Source organism: Hippopotamus amphibius, chromosome 5 (assembly GCF_030028045.1).
Source record: "Hippopotamus amphibius kiboko isolate mHipAmp2 chromosome 5, mHipAmp2.hap2, whole genome shotgun sequence".
NCBI classification, from domain to species: domain Eukaryota; kingdom Metazoa; phylum Chordata; class Mammalia; order Artiodactyla; family Hippopotamidae; genus Hippopotamus; species Hippopotamus amphibius.
Window position 1 is genome coordinate 39,798,680 of NC_080190.1, and position 23,602 is coordinate 39,822,281.

Genomic DNA, 23,602 nt, shown 5'->3' on the forward strand with positions numbered 1-23,602 from the left:
GAGATGGGGCTTTTAGGAGGTAATTAAGGTTAAATGAGGTCATAAGGGACTAAGAATGACCTTATAAAATGAGGAAGAGAAAGAGAGAGAGCTCTATTCTTATGCGTACACCAAGAAAAGGCCATGTGAGGAGAGTGAGAAGGTGAAAAGGCAAGCTGTCTGCAAGCCAGGAAGAGAGTCCTCACCAGAAACCAAATCAGCTGGCACCTTGTCTTGGACTTCCTTTCTCTGGAACTGAGAGAAATAAATTTCTGTTGTTTAAGCCATCCAGTCTATGGCAGCCCAAGCTAATGGATACATTATCTAAGAGGAAGAATTTCATGACTGATTGATTCAATAACAGAGCAGTATCTTCAGGGACCTAGGGTTTATCCATCCCTGCTCTCTTCCACTCTTAATGTTGACATCCTCAGAGGACTGGTAGCAAGATGGCAATAGCTAGTGGAGTCACATCCAGACCCAACAACATGCTTAGGAAGAAGAGAGACTATTACTGTCTCTGTCCCTTCCTGAGAATCAAGGAAATCTTTCCAGAAACCCCTCAACTGACTATCTTGTATCTCATAGGTCATCATTGGGTTACTCAACCAGTCTTAAACCAATCACCGGCAAGGGGGGATGGGACAACCATTACAGCCCTAGAAAAGTCAAGGTCTGCTCCTGGAACTGATATCAGGATCATCTTCCCTTTAGTCCTGTGGGGGACTTATATTTATACCTGAATAAAACAGAGGTTTGTTAGGAAGAAAGAAGGGAATAGTGGTTGCTGGGTCGGCAACAAATAATGTTCATTATCTGCAAGTAGATTCATGTCTGATGTGGGAGATAAAGTTATAAAGTTGGCACATAAAGAGAAGAATCATGTGTATTCAAAATTATCTTTGAAAATATCTTTAAACTGCATGACATTTTGGAGAGTGACATAATGTTCAGTAAATTCAGTAGAGCCATTTTGCCAACATTCAGTAGATTTCAGTTTCTTTAGGTGAGGCCAGATGAGATTGTTGGTTTGCATTTATAGAACAGAGTGATATTTTCTACTGTGAAAGACACACAGGAAAGAAAGAAATAGCAGTCATATCTCCTAACAGATTAAATTGCTGTGCAAATGGAGTGGGATGGTGGGTGAAAGCACCCACACTACAATGCAGTAGCAATTTATAAAATCAGGGTTATGCACCTTTGAAAGCGTGCAACATTAAAAATATTAATACATTCTCACAAGATTGGCAGCTTCTGAAATGATAGAAATACCAAAAAAAAATTTTTTTTATATTAACAATCACACAGTTTTAAAGCTTGAGGGCCTGGTGAATTGGGAACCACGTTTTTGTTCCAGCCCATGGTGATGCCACTCCAGACAGCAAAGAAATACCTTCCTTCCTTTGTCAGTTTTATGAAAAATTAATTTTGGATTATGCAAGTTTTAAATTTTGGGAGGCCCCCGGTAATGGCTTCCCTAACATAAAATCTAACTACCTGGGCTTCCTAGGTGGCGCAGTGGTTAAGAATCCGCCTGCCAATGCAGAGGTCACGGGTTCGATCCCAGCTCCAGGAAGATCCCACATGCCGCGGAGCAACTAAGCCCGTGTGCCAAAAAAAAAAAAAAAAATCTAACTACCTTGCATTTAAACTATTTTTTTTCTCACTATCTGGGGCCAGGGTGCTAAGTATGTCTACTTGAATTCTCATAATGTAAATGTCCATAAGATGTAACTCCACTGTATTTTATTGATACTGATATTTAACTAGACCAGTAAGAATTGTCTCTTTATGTTACTAACACTACCCAACTCTACCCTTTATTTGGGGCGTTTGATTGAATCAAGAATTAATACTATAAATACACACAATCAATGAAGGGGAACATCTGTGTTCTGTCAGGTAGGGCAGCAGCAAGATAGACAAAGGGTGGCAGAGCTGAGTCCACAAAATAAAGTCTGTTGTCAAGTCTTGAAGAGAGCCAGAGGATAAAGGATTAGTAGCCCAAACCAGACAAAGGTCAAGGAGTAATCATTTGTCAGATGTCAGGAATAGACAGTACACAAACCAGAAACAGAAGTCTCCTTGGGCAGAAGGGCTAAATTCCAAGATATATTAGATCCCTACCAATGATTATGGGTATGACCCAATACACTTAAGTTTATGTGCTTTCTAAAATGTGTTCAATGGAACATCAGTTCCTTGATATGCTCTTTGGCAAGGGGCTCTGTCATCAAATAAGTTGGTAAAATGCTACTGATTTTACCCCTATTTTAGAGACTTTCAGGGCATATTTCTTATTAAAAGACATTCCTTTAGAAAAGATACCTTCTCACTTTATTTAATCTAGAATTTCTCAAATGTACTTGACCATGGAATATTTGATTTAGGCACCAAATCTGCCAATAGTCCACAGAAATTGTTCCCCAGGACACACTTGAGAAAGCCTGACTTGATGTCACCATTTGTGCTTCGTACCTGGGCAAGAATTGTAGGCTAGATGAGAGGATGGGGAAGTCTAGTCCTGAAGTCATCAGTGGGAAGATACTGAGATTTTTTAGAGGTGGAAGAAGACTTGTTGCAGATGAACGCAAAACTTGGTGGGGTTATAACTGGAGAAAATTTAGGTTGAAATAAGGTCTGAAATAAGGTCATATTAATTATTAACATGGGTAATTTTTAAAATTATCAATAAGATTATCATTGTGGGAAGAATTTGGAATTTAAAAGACTCAGATTCAAATTCTGGCTCTGAAACTTGCTAATAATGTGATCTCCTATGACCCTTGTTTTGTAACATTAGTTTTTATAACAAACACACTGAAAAAAAATTTTTTAAGCCCTTTATTGGAATATAATTGCTTTACAGTCTTGTACTAGCTTTTGAGGTACACCAAAGAGAATCAGCTGTATTTATACATATATCCCCATATCCCCTCCCTCCTGCGACTCCCTCCCACCCCACACTCAAAAATTTTAACGGCCTGAACATAACAGAAGTCTGTTTCTCATTCGCATAAGACCCAAAGAGCTCTTTATGATTGGTAGGTAGCTTTCATCAAAGAGGTAATTCAGAGACCCAGACTCCTTCCATCTTTTGACACTAACAACTTCATCAGGTGGCTTATAGAGTTACTGTGCTGTTAGGAATCAAATCAGTAGATGAGAAAAAGAATGGAGGAGAGTATATGGGATATTTTTAGGATTAAACCTAGAAATGGTACATATCAGGAGGGCTCATATTTTATTGATTAGAACAGATATGTGGCCATACCTATTTGGAAGAGAAGCTGGAACTGTAGCCTACCCATGCATGGAAGAAGAATGAAAAGTGGATTGATGAACATCTAGCCAGTTTCTGCTACCACTTAGCATAAGTCCTTCTGTGAAAGAGACAGATTAGACCTACATAGATGATAAATAGATTTCAACACAAGTGCCAATCATTTAACAGGTATTCATTACCTGGGGCAAAAACTAAGAATGATTCCAAGGCTGAATCTAGGCTCAGTAGGAAAGGATTCTACCAACAATTGACAGCATCCGTCAGGCAGAGGGCATAGACAGCAGTGGGACAAGTGGAATGCATGTATCTCCTGTATAGAAAAAACACTCATGTGTGTTTCTTCTTTACTCTCACACTACTACCACACTCACAACACTTCTGACACCAGATTTACAGGTTTTCCACACCTCAAGGACTTTTGCGACCCCTGCTTGGTGCCCTGCAACGCAATTCAGTTCTGACACCATCTATAAGGAGTTAGTGGCAGATCCCACAGGCAAAGGGTTCAATGCCACAAGACTGCCTCCACTTCAGATACCAATTTCAAGTTTCAAGCTGTCATCTGTACCTCTGACCAACCAGCTATAAACCAATGTTCCCATGACCCCTTCTTGGGTTTGATAATTTGCTAGAATGGCTCACAGAACTCGGGGAAACACTTACACTTACTGATTTATTGCATAATAAAGGACATGATACAGCACACAAATTAACAGCCAGATGGAGAGGTACATAGAGGGAATCTGGAAGGGTCTCGTGTGCAGAACCTTCTGTCCCTGTGGAGTTGGGATGTGCCATCTCCAGGAAGGATGTGTTCACCAGAAGCCCTCTGAACCCCACATTATTAAGATTTTTATGGTGGCTTCAACATGTAGGCATGATCGATCAGTAACTTGACTCTAGCCCCCTCCCTTCTTGGAGCATAGGGAGTGGCGCTGAAAGTTCTAAGCTTCTAATCGTGGCTTGGTCTTTCTGGTGACCAACCCCAACCCCTATCCTGAAGCTATCTAGGAGCCCACCAAGAGTCGCTTCATTAAACCAAAAGACACTTCTATCACCCAGAAAATTCCAAGGGATTTAGAACCTCTGTGCCAGGAACTGAGGAGATATATATATCCTCAGTATATATATACTATATATATATAGTTTCATATATACTGTGTAAATATATATATACTTCATATATACTGTGTGTGTATATATATATAGTTTTATATATATAGTTTTACACCTCTGAAGAAGATCTCTGAGATCCTTCCCAACATCTTAAATTTGGAGACAGACTGGCCAGGAGTCAAACTTCCTATACTGAATTCAGTTCTACCACTTACTAGCTGTGTGACCTTGGGTAAATTACTTAAACTCTCTGTTTACTGTTCAATAAAGTGAGGAAAACAATACCCACTCTAAAGGGTTGAAGATGAAATAATTTAAACAGATAAAGAGCTTCACATAGCACTTAGCAAATAATGTCAGCATCTATGGTACCTAATATTATAACTAATAATTTCAGTCTTTATTTCAGGTATTATATTCTCTAAAGCAAAGGGCATACCTATAAAAGGCTAACTTAAGTGAATGCAGCCCTATGTTGCCAGGACAGATAGGAGTCAGAGTGGCTTAAATAAATAAAATGTATGAGTAACCCTCAAAATCTTTGGTCAAAATTTTAGCATCCTTCCCTGTTCACCATCTAGAAGAGTGTTAATGATCAGTACAATTGCTAATAGGCAGCAATCTGAGAGGATTAATACAATCTGTAACTCTAGAAATGTGATGGCCAATGACCATAACTTCACAGCTTTCAATATCTCATTAAAGAAAATAATCCGACTCATCCAAGAAGAAAACAAGTAAACAAATTTTTGTACCACATGGAATTTATAAGTGCAAGGATTGTATTATTAGGATCCTTGAGTAACAAACACTAATATAGTGCGTAATGCATTTAAAGGCTCTTTTACAAAAGATGCAGAAAGATTATTCCATATAGCTACCTGTTGCATCAACTCTTTATAAAAGACAGGAGCATAATATGAAATTCTGTAAATAATTGGGATGGGCCTGGGGCCATAAATCCAGTCATCTGGTGTTCACTTAGGAGAGTTCATGGTTATTCCAGCTTGAGTGATAGCCATGCAATTGACAACACAAAATGTCTGCTTTTGGATTTGAAACATTGTGGAATTATTTGTCCTTAAACTTGCAGAAAATGCGATCCAGATAGATAATACTTTATAAGTAGAACAAAAAAAGAGGGAGAAGAAACAGGGGAAGCAGGAAAAGCAAAGGAAAAGAACTGTAATGATGAAAACTGTCAGGTTTCCAGTTCAGGCTTTTGTTTTAAAATATCAACTCCAGAAACAGAGCTCTCAGATAAAATAGCAATCATCATCTTAAAATAACAAGCAGTAACCAGTTACAAAATTCATAATATTGTGTCTTTTGTATTATTGACGTCGTCATTAGTAATTCAATTATGTAACTGATGCTGTCCATATAAATCTGTTAAGGCAATTTAATAAACAGCAGTCAAATACAAATTACAAATATCTATCTCACTGTTATAGTGATGCCACAGAATATCACATGACTGTAATATCAGATCTTGAGATGCTGTCTCAGGAAGGAAAAAAGATATATGTGTGTGTATACATGTGTGTGTGTGTATGTGTAATGTACAAATGTACTTATATAAAATATGTGCACATATGTATACATAAAATGAATATTCACATGTTGTCATTTAAAGTAATAGGCACAAATTATAAAATAGATTAATCTTATTTCACATAATATTTGCCACTTTTTAAAAACAGAAATCTGTTTTCTTTAGAAAATGAAATAACTCAGTCCATTTTGTAAGGAGAACATTTACACACAAAGTAAAAACAAACAGATCCCTTTCAGCCTCTGGTTTCCCTATCAGGCTATCCTCAATGGGAAAGATTTACATCTATGATAACATTTGTCCTCCCACTTGCCAAGCAAGTGAACTCAGCATGAAAATCAATGCCAGAGACAAGAGGGAAAGTGGAAAAGCAGCTAAATATATAACGTCAAAAATAAACCTTTAAAATATCCTAAGCAGCATATTCCTGGGGAAAAATATATCTTATGGAAGTTTCGGAAAAATTGAATTCACAAATATTTTATTTATATGTTTTCCATTCTCAGTTTATTCATTTGAATAATTATTTACAAGTATGCATTGGACACTTCTGTGTCCTGGGCATTGTGCTTGGAAATGAGGATTCCATAGTCTCTGCCCTCATGAAACATAACGTTTTATGAAGTCTACTCAAATGAGAAATTCTGAAGGAAATTGATACATGAGGCTCTGTTGGACTAGTGACTTGGAGTCAAGTAAGAGTCCTCATAAATATAAATGGATGTACTGATATATACAGCCTAGAGAGCAACGACTCACATGTGTGATCAAAACTGGGGAGAGTCATGCTGCCTCGTGATGATATGGTTTTAAAGGACGCTTGAGACCTAGTCACATGAACCTAATAATCTTCTTTCTTCAGGTGAAAAAGTGAAAGATGGGGACTATGGAACATTTAAATCCATGAAAAAAATCAGAAACTTTAGCATGGCCTATTGTTTAACTTTCTCCTGGGGCTGCTAAAAAGTTCAGTAAATGCAAATAAGTAATGAAATGTCCAAGAAGTAGTGAGCAAAAGGGTAAAGAAAGTCGAGAGTCTACAGCTGCCTGGCATTTCTGTAACTATAAACAATTCCAAATGGCAGATGTATATAGCATCCACATTAAGAAGCGAGTCTTAAACGTTACATGTGCAAGTCCCTTTTTGTGTCAGGATTCCACCTTTGTGTTCTGCCTGCCCTGCCCTCTGAGAGTGGTATTTTCACTTGTGGTATTGGCCTAAACTTGTGGCTGTCAGGCTGAAATTTACAGAAGATCTTCATGTTGGCCAAGAGTTCCTCCAGAATACAAGAGCCAGATGTATTGGTGACTGAGTGTAGTTTGAATCCACCATTAGGGAGAGAAGAGGGGAATGAGAATCAGATGACCGTTTATGATGAATAAATGTATGGATCTGAAATTTACAAGGTATAGATGAGAGCAACAGAAAAACTGAGAGGCTGCCATTGCTGCTGCCAACTTAGAAAGGCAGTAGCAAGGGAAAACCCTCTGTTGGCTTTGTAAGGAGGTGAGGAAGGCCAGTTACATCAAAGAGGGAAAAATCTGCAGAAGTGCACAGGTGGGAATGGCTGCAGTCCCTCCAACCTCTTCACCAACGAAGGTCAAGTAACTTAGTATGTAGTTATCATGTAATGAAGGCACTGCTGTATTACATGTAATGACATCTAATTTTTGCCATTTATAATTACGATCCCTTTAAGTGATGGCTTTTCTATCTGCCAAGCACCTAGGAGAGATTAGATGCCAGTTTGTGGGTGAGAACAAAGAAAGCTAAATTGCTTTGCCTAATTGAGGAAATAATTTCAGACACTCTGAGACTAAGGGGAGGGCACGGAGCAGAGAAGGGAAAGAAGAAAGAGAAAACTACATGGTGAGAGACTCTGGCTTGACCAGAGGGATTGCTGTGTAGATTTGTAACTCGTTTGCTGTATAATTTACTTTGCGACCCACCTCCTACAAGTCCCTACCCCCTCAATGTAGTTCTGGATTCAGCAACTGTTTTAAATTGATGGGTGCTTTTTACTGGGGAGTTATTTTGTAAATCAGCAAAGTCCAGGCACTTTTTAGAATATCTAAGATGAAATTAGGAACTTTATGGTTTCTTCAGGTTAGTTCCTGTGCAGAAATTTGGAGTCTGTTGTCTGTATGGAAAACCTCACATCTGTTTGAATACCTTATTTTGAATGCACACAGAACCCCTCATCGTCTGGACCTCAAATAAAGCAAGCTCAACTTACTGTTTCCATAGTACCTGCAACCAGGTCAATCTGTTGAGAGAGCTGGAAATTGGGAAAAGGCTCTGTCTTTGGGACTGAACTGTTTTGAAGTATCTTGAAGTTAAGTCCTTACTGTAGCCTGAAGTGAAGCTGTCAACACCCTGAGTTGTAAGCCAGGGCTCAAAATGATGTGCTCTGCTCTGCTTCCCAGACAAGGGCCTGGTTTTCATCATTCTGGAGGCATCTCAAATCCTTTGCAAATTGAGAATAGTCTTGTAAAACTGTGTAAGTCTCAGACAGCTTGTGAGCCTCAGGTCCTGGGAGACAGTAAAGACTTGTTGAGCTGGATGAGAGCTTGACAAGTCTTCATTCTGGTCCATTTTTATCTGGGCCCACAATAACACTATCCCAAAGTGATGGAAACTTTCCTTTGCTTAGAGCTCCCTCAGAAAAGATTTCACCATTTTTCTCACTGTCAAGAATTCTTCCTCAGATCAATCTGAATGTCTCATGGGCTAAAGAATTGATATGCCCTGTTTGCAGAGCTGCCGCTTTCTCCAGATTAGCAGCTCCCTCCTTTAGAGGGAATACATGCCACTGTCTATCACACATGCTATCCAGCAATCGATCCCTCTTATCTTCATTAAGATTGAAAATAAGAGATAGACATCGCAGCATAACGAGAGTGTGTATTCAGTGCTCAGGAAATATTTGCTGAGCCAGTCGTCCTTTATGCAGCTCTGAGATGCCCTTCTCTTTTTCCAAAATAACATTGAGAGTTAATACTTCAGCACTGGTCACAACTTAGCAGGCAAGGAAAAGTAATGGCTAGTCAGCAAATTGTTCATTCCTAACACAATCTAGGTATCTGTCACCACTGCCCTTTAAATCATATAAAATGAATGAGCTCTCTAGATTCCAAATCTGGAAGCCATTGAAAGAAAACGTATGTGAGCTCTTGACAATTAGAATGATCAGAAGCCTCTTATGGAGACTCTGTTCCATGCCTATTGCATTGGGAATTCTTGACTACATAGTATCAGAGGTACTGCTAGTAAGACTTGAAAGTTTTATCAAGCTCTCATCCCAAAGAGGTCCAAGTCTTCTCAGTAACAGTTTTACCATGGTCTCTAGGGAACGTGCATCTGCTTTGAATGATGCCCTGTAACAGACCTTGATTTCCAAGATTACACTTCAAAGCATCCCACTGTTCTTTTTGTGAAAGATTTTTTTTAAATACTTGGTTGAAGAACAACTGTGCTCCAGCTGAGATGTTTAACTTAGAAAATATGTGATAAGGTCTGCAAATGTGCCATTTCTCTTCCACAGTTTAGCAGTTATCTCTTTTTTATATCACAGTGGAATTAAAACGATATCTTACATAGGAACCTTGCCACAAATGATGAGTTCATATTAACCCAAGCTTGGTGAGTGGTGAATTCCTTATTGTATAATTCATGATTTGGTTTTTATTATCATGAATGATCAAAAATAGCCAGTATTATCAAGCATGGTTCAGTTCCATGGTTACATGGACCTTGCAGTCACACAGACCTAGTTTCAAATTATAATGCTATACTTCGAATCAGGTTGAACTATATTATATTGCTGTCTTTGTAATTTAAAATGGTTGAATACCAGCATTTTCATGTAATTCAACCTAATAGCTCTGTGACCATGAGTAAGTTTCTCAATCTCTCTGAGCTTCACTTATCTGTCCTGTAAGGTTAATAGTGTCTCCCAGAAATGTAAAAGGGTTGAATAATGTATCCAAAACTCTAGTCCCATGCCCAGCACACTGGAGGCACATAGTAAATGCTGTCACATTTACTTTGTTGTCACATAAATTGTTGTCACATAAATTATTTTATGGTTTCTGTCAGAAAATAAACTTTTCTTCATTTTAAGAAAGAGAAAAAGGAAGGATAATGCCAATAGTGCAAGTTTAGTTAAATTATGTTATCTTCTGTTAAAAATAATAACACTTACACATTAGGGTAGTTAAACAATATCTCATTTCCCGAATAAGGTGTTAAACTCAGAAAACATTAAGTTAACTATGGTTCTTCTTTCTTTTTATGGAATCTCAAATCACTTTTTGAATAGTTCCCCCAAAATTTACAGTCCAGCATATTCGAGAAGAGTTAGATACTATGAAGTAAGTCGTCAGCAAATCAAAGGGCTGAGACTAATTCAAGAGCAAGTTTCAAAGTGTGACTGCAGAATCTCACCACAGGAAATCGCTTCATTGTATTTCATAAATACTTTATATCAGTTAGCATTTTTAACTCTGTCCAGAATCACCAATCCATCATTTTGCCCGGATGTGACATTACTGAGTCAATTTAGCCTAAAGAGTCCTTTGGTTTATTACCAGTGACTTGCTTGTTATTAAGTGAGCTGAGAAGGCTTTGATATGCCCTTTAAGATCATATGTGGGCTCTGCTATTTTTAATAATCATTGCCCCTACAGACTTCATATATGTGCTCATTTAGATAATGGGAAGGATCTACATGTACTGTACAGGACCTTGAATTCCCTGCATCATATGAATGAATATTAAACACTGGATTCTGAAAAGAATCTATTGAAATTCCATTAATATTTATAACTGATCTGTGGGACTAGGGGAATTCTTCAGTATAAAATATTCCAAATTCATGTTTGTAAGAAGGAAGCATCCTTGAATTTAAAATATAGTTTTCCTCACTGAAATAGATTTCTATTATACATATACCCAGTGAACTCTATGTTGTTGATATTCTATATCCTTACATTATTTAATAGAGTCAGGAAAGGCATTTTAGAACCTTAAGCTCAATTGAACCTAATCCAGTCTTTTTTTATTAAAGATAAAATGCCTGTTTGTTCCCTTGTTCCTTTTTCTACTATGTATATTCATAATATTGGTTTCACAGGAGTAGCTAACAATATCATAAAGATGATAGTCCCTTTGATTTAAGAACTTTGGCCAAAATATCCAGATTCAATTTTTCTTTTCTGTCAAAATATAACAGGAAGGATAATTTCACTGGTCTTATTGGTAAAGGAGATAAGAATGTCTGTAGTAAACCAGTAAATTTCTTCTATCAAAAGGACCAGAGATATTTTGACACAAACATAAATAAAAAGTTCATCTGATTAGTCTCAGTCTTTCAAATTCAACATTTTATAATGTCAAGCCAAAATCTTCTCTTTAATGCACCAAATGAACTAGAGCAAAGTATTAGGTCAAATCCTCCAGCCCAGAGATATATTTCATCTGGTATCCTTTTGAGCAGTTACAAATCTAAAGCTGAACACAATTACGCAACTACAGTGATAAAGTGATATCCTTAGAGCAAACCAGTATGCTGGCTCAAAGGGAAAACCTTGCCCAATTTCAGGAAGAGAGTCCAATCATAATACCACTTAACACACAAAACTTCATATAGGGCATGATGCTGCGTAGACCAGAATAACGACGTTTAATAAGGGATGACTGCTTATTGCTGGTGAGTATTGGGAAAGTGGGGCATTTTAGTTGACTGTCATCATAGAAAACCAGGGCTTTCTTACACACTGCAGAAGAACTCCAGCGAGGTCTGGAACACCAAGTGCGAGTTAGGACAAATCGCCTGCTCTGGGGACCTGGGTAGGCCCAATTAAAGGACTATTGAAATGCTTCCATTTTTCCTTTTGGCAGTGCCAATAAAAGCTGCAACAGGCTGAAAATCTCCTTGTGTCTCGGGATAAATAGATGTTTTCATAAAACTTGGGAGGTCTTAGCCAAAGAAAAAACTTCTCCCAAACAGATCCTGAAATATATGCAGTCCCACTAAATGTGGCCCCACTTGTTAAACAGGCAGAATATATGGAATTTTTAAAGGAATTAATGCAAGGAACATAGAGGAAAGGTTATTCCAGCCCTGGAAAGCAAGTAGAATTCAGAATATGATTGTCAGAGTTACTTTACTCCTTTAAAAAAAAAAAAAAGTATTTTATAATCAAACTTAACATGTGAAGCGCTGGCTCTTGATTGCCTGCCTTCGAAGTTCAGAATTTGTTCGTTCTCTAATCTTCTCTGTTTCTGAAAATGGAGCCACCAATCTCCTAGCAACTTGAGCCCCAAATCAGGAATCATCCTTTCTTTTTTCTTCTCTTTCATTGAACTCACTTCTCTTCATCACTGCTGTCACAACCCAGGCACCATCTTATTTTAACTGGTATCTCCATACTTGCCCCTCTCCAGTTCATTCATCACGTAGCCAGAATGATCTTCAAACACACCTGGTTATGCCACTTGCTTTCCTACTCAAAGCCTTTCCCTTTGTGTGTAGATTAAATCTCAGATCCTTATCATGACCTCCATGGTCCTGAATGATCTTATACAGGGGTCACAAACTTTTTCTGTAAAGGCCAGATAGTGAATACTTTAGACTCTGTGAGACATACGGTCTCTTGTTGCCACTACTTAGCTCTACTGGTGTCACACAAGATATAGACATTACATTGTGTTGGCCAAACAGGTCATTCGGGTTTTTGGTTCGCTGTTACAGAAAAACCCAAATGAACTTTTTGGCCAACCCAATATAAAGGAATGGGCATGACTATGTTCCAGTAAAACTATTTCCCAGCACATGTGGAGGCCAGATTAGTTTGCCAGCCCCTGGTCTAGCACATGTCTATTTCACTAGCTCCTCCCTCCATACCTTACTTAGCTCTCCAGTCACACCTTTCATTCATGCCATGGTTTTTCCCCCTCAAGACCATTGTCCATTTTGTTCTCTCTGCCTAGAATGTCTCAGTTTAAATATCATTTCCACAGAGGCCATTCCTGAATTCCTAAATTCCTAATTTAATTAGGTTTTTCCTGTTATGCTCTTTTATAATAAGATTTTTTTTAATTTTATTCATTTAATTTAATTTTTCTTATATTGGAGAATAGTTGATTTAGAATGTTATGTTAGTTTCAGGTGTACAGCAAAGTGATTCAGTTATACATATACATATACCCATTCTTTCTCAGGTTCTTTTCCCATATAGGTTATTACAGAATATTGAAGAGAGCTCCCGATGCTATACAGTAGGTCCTTGTTCACTATTTTATATGTAGTAGTGTAACACCTTATATTTTAATTTTCAGTAACTACATTTTGATTTGTGGAATCATTTGTGTAATGTCTCTTTCACCTTCATGTTGTAAGGTCCATGAATGGAGAGACAGAATTTGCTTTGCTCCTCTTTGTATCTCCAGCACGTGCAACAGTCCTTCACATACAGTTATTTCTCAATTAAATTTTGTTAAATAAATAATGAATTAATGAGATCTAATCAAAACCTGAGAGAGGAAAACAAAAGGTAACAATTTGGGCTCAGAACTGAAATATGAGATGCTTTAAGTCCATTGATTTATAAAGTATATCATTCTTAAAGGTTCTACCCTTGAAATGAGGGGTGTGTAATTCATAGACATACCTCAGTATATCAGTGCTACAAAGGCATTTGTGGTTGACACGCTGTGGGCTTTTACACAAAGCCACAAGCAGGATGGGCATCTCTACTTCATCTTGTAGATCTGCTATCTAGAACATGAGCCCCTAAAGTCAGCATGGAGGTAAGAAAGGAATGGAAGGCACATAACAGCTCTTAATAGCCTTGGACTAGATGGGACACACTTCACTTCCCCTCATGTCCACTGACCAAAACTAGTTACGTGGCTCCAGCTTAACTGCCACACAGACTGGGAATTGTCAGGGAGCACATGGACTATTTGGTGAGAATGAACTATCTCTGCCAGAGTATAAAAAATAGTTCAAATATATTTCCTAATATTAAACAAAATTGGCTATATGGCTATATGAAGGTACTATAAACCACACATATTGGTATACTGTAGATGATATATTTTACTAATTTAAAAAAGCTTTTCTTAAATTTTAATTTACCTCATTTATGTTAATATCTCACTTGGTAGTCATCATTAGGGTCTTTCATGTCTCCATCAGACACTTTTCTACAAAGACTTTTAATGTTTAGTAGAGGAAAATGCTCATTTTGTAATAATTTCATCTTATGGCCATGTTTTTTCTATGTAATCTATAAATTTTGGTCATTTTAAAAGAATTCTATAGCACATTTCCTCTTAAAAGTAAAATATTATGATCCAAAATTTTACTGTAAGGGGAAGGTCTTCATAAGGAAAGAAATATCTGTATGTTCTCTTTGCTTCCCAAATTATCTGTCTCCATAAGTTATTCATCAGTCATACATTCAATGAATATTTATTGCATTTCAGCTAGGGGCCAGGCATCATTCTGTGTGTTCAGGTGATTAAGATTTGCTACTGCTTACATTTGACAGGGAATACTTAAACATGTTCCAGCATAATGATAAAAAGTTAGAATTCCTTATCAGCAAAATTTCAACAGTGTTTAATCTGATATTCTCTTGTGTCCTTGTTATTTTATTTCTGCAAATGTTTGTGGAATTGAAGTATCAGTATCTCTGTAGGACACTGTCTTTTCATCTGGTCAGTATTTCTAGTCAGGTCTTTAGTAATCCTTGAGTTACACTTACACAAACATAAAAATGTACCTTGTTTTAAAGGGACAGTAATCAGCTCTGCTCCATTGAAGAAGGCAGAAACAATTCTCCATTTTGAAATCAGTCTCCTGGGGTCTGCCCTCCTTATGTATACAGGCATACTTCGTTTTGTTGCACTTCACTTTATTGTGCTTAGCAGATACTTCATTTTTTAACAAATTGAAGGTTTGTGACAATCGTGTCTCAAGCAAGTCTGTCAGCGCCATTTTTCTAATAGCATGTGCTCACTTCGTGTCTCTGTGTCACATTTTGGTAATTCTCATAATATTTCTGACTTTTTCATTATTATTACATTTCTTATGGTGACCTGTGATCAGTGATCTTTGATGTTACTACTGTAATTGTTTTGCTGTCCCACAGACTCTGCACATATGAGGTGAATTTAATCCATAAATGTTGTGTGTGTTCTGACTGCTCCATTCAGTGGCCATTCCCCCATCTTTCGCCCTCTCTCCAGGCCTCTCTATTCCCTGAGACACAACAGTATTGAAATTAGGCCAATTAGTAACCCTGGAGTGGCCACTAAGTGTTTAAGTGAAGGGAAGAGTCACACATCTCTCACTTTAAATCAAAAGCTAGAACCAAATAAGCTTAGTGAGGAAGGCATGTCAAAAGCCAAGAGAGGCCAAAACCTAGGCCTCTTGTGCCAAACAGTCAACCAGGTTGTGAATGTGAAGGGAAAATTCTTGAAGGAAATTAAAGTGCTATTCCACTGAACACACAAATGATAAGAAAGTGAAACAATCTTGTTACTGATATGGAGAAAGTTTTAGTGGTCCAGATAGAAGTACAGACCAGCCACAACATTCCCGTAGGCCAGAGCCTAATCAAAAGCAAGGCCATAACTCTTTTCAGTTCTTTGGAGGCTGAGCAGTGAGGAAGATGCAAAAGAAAAGTCTGAAGCTAGCAGAGGTTGTTGATTCATGAAGTTTAAGAAAAGAAGCCTTCTCCATAACATAAACATGCAAGGTGAAGCAGCAAGAGCTGATGTAGAAGCTGCAGCAAGTCATCCAGAAGCTCCAGCCATGATAATAAATGAAGATGGCTACACTAAACAGCCTTGTATTGGAAGAAGATGCCAGCTAGGACTTTCATAGCAAGAGAGGAGAAGTCAATGCCTGGCTTCAAAGCTTCGAAGGACAGGCTACATTAGACACTAATGCAACTGGCGACTTAAAGATGAAGCCAGTGCTCATTTACCATTCTGAAAATCCTAGGGCTCCTAGGAATTTTCTGTATCTGTTCTGTGTGTGCTCTATAAATGGAACAACAAAGCCTGGATGACAGCGCATCTGTTGACGACAAGGTTTACTGAATATTTTAAGCTCACGATTGAGACTTACTGCTCAGAAAAAAAAAAAAGATTCAAAATATTACTGCTCATTGACAAGGCGTCTGGTCACCCAAGAGCTTTGATGGAGACATACAATGAGATTAATGTTGTTTTCATGCCTGCTAACACAGCATCCATTCTGCAGGCCATGGATCAAGAAGTAATTTTGACTTCTGAGTTTTATTATTTAAAAAAATATATTTTGTAAGGCTACAGCTGCCATAGATAGTGATTCCTCCAATAAATATATGCGAAGTAAATTGAAAACCTTTTGAAAAGGATTTGCCTTTCTAGATGCCATCAAGAACATTTGTAATTCATGGAAAGAGGTCAAAATATCAACATCAACAGGAATTTGGAAGAAGTTGACTCCAACCTTAGTGGATGATTTTGAGGGATTCAAGACTTCAGTGGAGAAAGTAACTGCAGATATGGTAGAAATAGCAAAAGAACTAGAATTAGAAGTAGAGGCCATAGATTTGACTGAATTGCTGCAACCTCATGATAAAACTTCAATGGATGAGGAGTTACTTCTTATGGATGAGCAGAGAAAGTAGCTTCTTTCTTGAAATGGAAACTACTCCTGGTGAAGATGCTGTGAAGACTGTTGACAACAAAGGATTTAGAATATTACATAAACTTAGTTAATAAATCAGCAGTAGGATTTGAGAGGAATGACTCCAATTTTGAAAGAAGTTCTACTGTGAGTAAAATGCTAACAAACAGCATTGCATGCTGCAGAGAAATTATTCATGAAAAGAGGAGTCAATTGATGTGTCAAACTTCATTGTTGTCTTATTTTAAGAAATTGCCACGGCCACCCTAGCCTTTGACAACCACCACCCTGGTCACTCAGCAGCCAGAAACATCAAGGCAAGACCTTCCACCTGCAAAGATTACAACTTGCTGAAGACTTAGATGATGGTTAGCATTTTTTAGTGATATAGGATTTTTAAAAATTAAGATATGTACATTTTTATACATAATGCCATTGCACACTTAATAGACCACAGTATGAGTAAACATAACTTTTATGTGCATTGGGGAAACAAAAAAATTCATGTGACTTGCTTTATTGTGATATTTGCTTTATTGTGGTAGTCTGGAACCAAACCCACAGTATCTTTGAGCTATGCCTGTATAGCTTGCCTAAAGGTACTCCTCTGGAGAGATACATCTCACAAAACCAGATCTGCTTCCTCCAAATAAAGACAAGAGCCTAAACAATGATGGAGAGGGATGGATTCAAACATGAATTCCTGACCAAGTGGAAAACTTCCCTGACACAGAACCTCCTCAGGGCACCCTGCAACAGGAATTCTGTTGATCTGCAAGGATTTATCTTTGCCATGGAATCTGGAAATCTTGCCTCCTTGGTTTTCCACAATGGAAATCTTTAAGAAATTGCTTTCTCTGAAGAGGTCAGAATTATTTGAAAAAACAAAACAAAACAAAACAAAACTGGAATTTCCAATTCAGTAGTTAAATATGATTGGAATAATCAAAGAAGTCTCATGAAGGAAAATGTTATCTAAGACCCTTTGTAATGTGGAAATACTTATGAGTCTTGAGCTCTGATTTGCACAATGTATATCCGGGTTTGGGGGGAAAACCTGGGTCTGCCCCACAGCCTTGAGTCACCCTCATCTTCCCTGTTGCTATTTCAGTGTATACGTATTCGCTTGTGTGTGTGCTAATTATATCTCCAATTACAAATTAGAAATTATGCTTCTTCTCTATTACAATATATTTCTATATAGGAAGCAAAGAGAACTTTTCTATAGCCTGAATTTAAAACAACTTACGTCAGGAGTTTGAAAGGTAACAAGGAAAGAAAAGAAAAATCAGAACAATGTTATTCAACCTTTTAAAACTCCATATCCATAATCTTCATTAAGCCCAGCACTGGGAGCCAGGCACTGTGCTAAGTGCTTTACGTGTTCTTTTTACATTTTATCTTTACAACAACTCTCTGAGATAAATATTATTATCTCTCTTTTTATAAGTGAAGAAACTAAAACTTAGAGAAATTACATAAAACGATGACTTCAGCCTGAGCTTTGTCTCCAAATCAGACTTTTTTGATCAAAGTAAAAATCTCTGTGCTGGAAAGCCTAATAAAAGCTCCCCATGGAAGCTTATCTCTTGCCCCAGCACCCACCCTTAGACACAGTGAGGTTGATTGATACCTGGAAACTCGACTCTTTCATATTCTTCTTTAACCTATAGTTCTGTCATTTGTATACTGAAATTAACAGCAGCTTTAAAAATTCATTTCTAAAGATGAGATAATAATGCCAAATCTGTTATTTGAAATTTCACTTGTTCCCCTCACCCTCATCCCAGATTTGGGTTAGCCAGACTCTCAGTCCCTGCCTCTACCTCCAGCCCTAACAATCCACTTTCACCACTGCCACTACCAGCCCACCACTGAGAATCCTGGGAATGAAAGAACCTTGGAAATCTAGTTCTCCTACCACCGCTCACATGACAAATGATATTTCATACTCATGACACACTTCATGAGGATAACTCAAGTTATTAGGAATCTCAAGAGGCCTAGCGTTCTCACACTCAAGATCACATGTATCAAAATACATGCAAGCAAAAGTAATGTTATTTTCAAAATGAACTTGAATCCAACTTAATATATCTTTAAAAAGCAAAATGTTCTCAATCCTGGGTATGTAAATTTAACTGTTGTTAGTTACACATGATTTTCCACAGAGCTATGACATCTGTGAATTATTTATTTATTTCAGTGTGTGAATTGAGTATCTGGAGTATGTCAAGAACTGTTCTAGGTAGTAGCAGAGCTGAATCCAGACCAAGGAATTCTTAAACAATGTAGTGTGTTTTCTTAACCATACTATAGAGTAGCTCACTGCATTCAAACTCAAAAGTGGGATGGAAATTAAAGCCCTAAAATCTAGGGCAAACTCAAGGCTTAGAAAGCTCAGATGAAGAGAAGTATTTTCATCACATTGGTCTTATAGATTCTTAGTTTTAGTCTCATCTTTGAGGACCAGGAATTTCTGCCCTAGTGTCAGCATGGAGTGGCTAGGGAAAGGGTGAGCTTTACTACTCAAATTGTCACCACTATCTGGACCTCCATTTTATAGTCATAGAAAATTAAAGCTGAAAGGGATCTGAAGAGAATGAACTTTTCTCACCCTTTTACTTCACATATGAAAAAACTGAGGCCCAGAAGGAGGTTGTTTTTTGTTTTTATTCTTTTTTTTTCCATAATTATTGGTCAAGTTTCCTAAAGAAACTGATAAAATCTAATCTTCTTTATATATTAGAGATATAAAGTAAGATTAAGGGCAGACAGAAGAGAAGAGAAGAAAGAAAGGAAACGCATTTGTAGAAACAAGCATATATATGGCAGACATTACTAGATACTTCACACGTTTAGGTTAGTTTAGGTTACAAATGACATAAAACCCAACTTAGATGGCTTACCCCCCTCCAACCCAAAAAAAGGAGGGGGTGGAATTTATTGTTATTGTTCCTGAAAAATCCAGGAGTAGAGCTGCAGGCATGTCTGGATTGATTCGGTCAACATATGAAGACTTAGTTTCTATCCATTTCTTGACTCTACTTTCCGCTGGATTGGGTTCATTCATGGTACCAAGCATTTCAGTGCCAAGTCTTACAAAACAAAGAAGCTGTTTTCCCAAAACAGGAATTGAATCTCATTGACCCAATTGGCCTGCCTTGAATTATGTACCCATTGCTAAACTAATCACTTAGTTAGGAATGGATTAATTGATCAGTTTAACTTTGGTCACCTTTATTAGGGCTGAAAGTGGGGGAGAGTTCTTCTAAAACAAAGTTTAGCTACTGTTGCCACAGAAGAACCAGTGGGCACCGAACAGTCCATCCACACAGATATTTGCTCATATGATCCTTATGATTAGCCTGGAGGTCAATATTTAACTGTCCTATACCTTGCCTTCTCTTTAAGGGTACTGGATTTTTTGAATCTATTAAGAAGATCCCCAGACAGAAGATCTTCACCATTTGTGAACTGGTTTGAGCTCCTTCATGAGACCCAAAGCCAATTCAGTAGGAAAAGAAGTATTAAAATGAATTTCTGCAGGCAATGTATTTTTTTTTCTCCCTGTAAGTAGGAGTACTTCCTGCCCATCCCCTAGGCCAAGCCCTGCCTGTCATCCCTCATCCTTTCCACTGATGACCTTGTTTATTCTGAAGCCTTATCTATTTTGAGGATTTGGCTCAACGCCTTGACACTTACTTATACCTGCTCCACTCTCAGGACTTGGGGATGCCCCTCTAATCAGTAGAAAATTATCCCCAGTAGCTCAGTCCAATCCCTGTACCCGCCCTCCTGACCCCATCCCTGGCATTCAGCCCTCATAGGTATTGAGGAAATAGGCAACATGTTTATTATTCAAGTAGTTTGGATTACTGGTGAATGTTATCATTTACTTTCTCAGCTGGCTGGAGAAGGCAAACATACTCTTCTGTGAACAATTTTCCATTGTTTACTGGAAGATTATTTCCTGAATTTGTATACATTTATTTATACTGGAGCTATGGGGAAACATCTTCTGAAATTGGAAGTATGAACTTTGGGGGAATTCTCATTTTATTTTCAATTCATCGTGTGGGGTTTTACACACTTGTTTATATTTAACTAAATGCCTATCAGAATGGTTATCTTACACAGAATTGTTTAGAGGATGCGTGCCTTTTTAAACATAAGAAATCCAAACATATCTAGCCTGGGATAACAAGGATTACAAACATACATATGTATCAGTTTTAAAACTTTCCTTCCTAGCCTCTATTTAAAATGGCAAATGCATACATCCCTAGATATATTAGTAGCCACAGGCCTAGAATAAACAAGTCAAAGACCAAAAGAAGTATATTAGTTTTTTTTAAAGCTAGTATTTCCAACTCAGTGATGGAGAGGTCCTTCCTGCAGATAAAGTTGGAGGTAATGAAGTTGCCCAGGACATGAGTAGAGCTCTTGTAAGTGAATTTTGGCTTCTGTAACTTATATACGAGAAATAGGTTTGAGATGGTTATTTAAAAGCAAATAAAACCTGCAGGTAGTCCCTCTGAATAGTGAGGCCTAGTTTCTGATTCTGCGGCAGCAGCAGACACACAGAGCAGCAGACACGCTGCCAAGGAGGTGGAATGCCACATGGCAGAGTGTTCAATGCTTGTTTGGGTTGCCTCTGCCAGGAAGGTGAGGAGGGGGAGAGAGAGACAACAGGAGCACATATCTCTCCATCTCTGTCTCCCTTTCCCCTCCCTCTCTTCTTCCTTCCCTTTCCCTTGCTATGTTTTCATCATCAAGAGTGAGTTACTTTTTTTGGTTGGACTTACTGATGTGACTGGCTTAATCTCCATTACATTTGCTGCTGGGCTCTGGAGCCATATGAAAGAGCTAAATTGTAATAAGAGCTCTCATGGCTAGAGGGCAAAGATTGTTAAACCAGTTCCATGCTGGTCGGGAGAGGGAAACTTAGCACCAATGCCACTGCTGGAAGGAAGGATCGCTGACCACCCACCCCCTCAAGCTGTGGCTCTCAACGCCTGGTCCCTTTTCTCGCTTCCCAGGAATCTCTTTCCTAAACTTATTTGCACACACTGTCAAGACCATACCAGTTAGAGATAATGGCTCTCTAATTGTTTTGCCCAGGTGCCATCTCCCCAACTGAGATGTAAGCTTCTAAAAGGCCTCAACCAAGTTCTCTTGGTACCAAACTGCACTAAATACCCACATGCTCATTTGATTGAATCAGTAATTTAAGAAACATTCTCACCCATTGTTTGATATTCTTGGTCTGCAGCTATTGTGTCTGCCACTCCTTAAATTTCTTTAATCCTCTACTTTCCTGTCAGAGATGCAATCTAGAGCTGGCCTTAGGGGAACTCAACTTCTGCCCCTTGATAGATATGGCTAAAAAAAAATTTAACAGATGGAAAAGGTCTCTGAAGTATTTGCGTGTAAATAAGGATGTCACAGTAAGTTTGAGTTTGCTATATGAGTGGAGAGTATAGATTCCTCATATAATTTTGGAAGAAGGTAGTCAGAAATGGTGACAAATTTGGGTCAGAAGTAGGAGGGGAATATTCTAAGTTAAAACTGTCCATGTACCCAGTTTTCTAGGTCAATATAAAAATGCATTCCTCCTCCGTTGCTTTGTTAAGTTTGTTGTCCCATACTAAATACTTACTATATTTTAGGATTTTTTTTCCAGAGAGATTTATTCTGATTCATTAACTATTATTGTCAACCAGTAGCCAGCTGATTTGATTGCTGTGTCTCTGTAATACATTTAAATACATGGCAAAGTAAATCTCCATTCATTGATCTTTTTTTTTTCCAAAAAAAAAAAGTTAATATTCTCACTGCCTTATTTTTCCTTTAGAATCATTTTCAAATTCCAAAAACACTTGTAAAATTAATTAAGAATTATTTTTCCTTACTAGTTATTGTTGGTATATGCGGAAATCAATTTAATATCAAAATTTTTAAATAAATTTGATGGATTTTATGTTGGCTTACTATTATTTTAAATCATGATTTTCCTTCTTCCTAATAATTATAAATCTTATTTTTATTTTTTATCTTAGTGCATTAACCAGAGCAATGTTAAATATCATTGGTATACCAAGCACCCTTGGTTTATGCTAATTTTACCATGAAAATCTATATTATTTCATAGTAAAGTATGATATAGACCAACAGCTTACGGAAGATATTCTACCTCATTTTGAGAAAGTCTCTTGTTTTCACGTTGTATCTTTTTTCCATGAATTTATATTAAATGTTAATGGATGCCTTTTAAATACATATTGAGATTATCATGTTTCTTTTCATTGTACCTATTGATATAAAAGAACATACCTATTATTATTAATAGAAGAATGATCTGTAGTTTGGTGTGTGTTTATATATGTAAATGTGAAGTGTGTGTCTGTAATCAACATTATACTAGCTTGACAATTTTAAACAAATCACAAGTAAAATAATTAAGTCCTGAAGTCTTTTTTTGTTTTAAATATTTATAGACTGTGTTTTTAATTTCTTTTATGTATTTTAGTTCATACTGATTTCTTTTATATTGAGTTAATTTTGGTAACTTTTTTTTCCAAGAAAAATTAGCCTGTTTCCCTTAGATTTAAAAGTTTATTCACATGGACAGGTACACTTTTATGGCTTTAAAAAACTTATCTATATCTGCTATATCCTATCTGGCAAAGGAAGACATTGGGGATTCTTGCCTATCTTTAAGTGGAGTGGAAAAAAACAAAAAAGAAATAAAATATCTCCCCTGAGATGCCAAACCACATATCCACCCTCAGGCAGATTTGGTGCCAGAATTCATTCTGCTAGTATGTTTTAAAAATCCAGTTAAAGTAGTCATATGCAGTATTGTCTCCAAGGTATCTGGCAGAAACGAAAGTAAATTTCCAAAGGAATAATCTTTAAACTTAGGCCTTAAAGAATTTCTGAGACAAATTTCCTAGGAACTTTAGACTT

The 23,602-nt window shown here is 37.4% G+C and overlaps 1 protein-coding gene across 5 annotated transcripts in view; it reads left to right on the forward strand.

Moving 5' to 3' along the window:
- The window catches only part of RNLS (renalase, FAD dependent amine oxidase), a 294,773-nt gene that overhangs the window by 230,119 nt on the left and 41,052 nt on the right, over positions 1–23,602 (forward strand). The window lies entirely within an intron of this gene.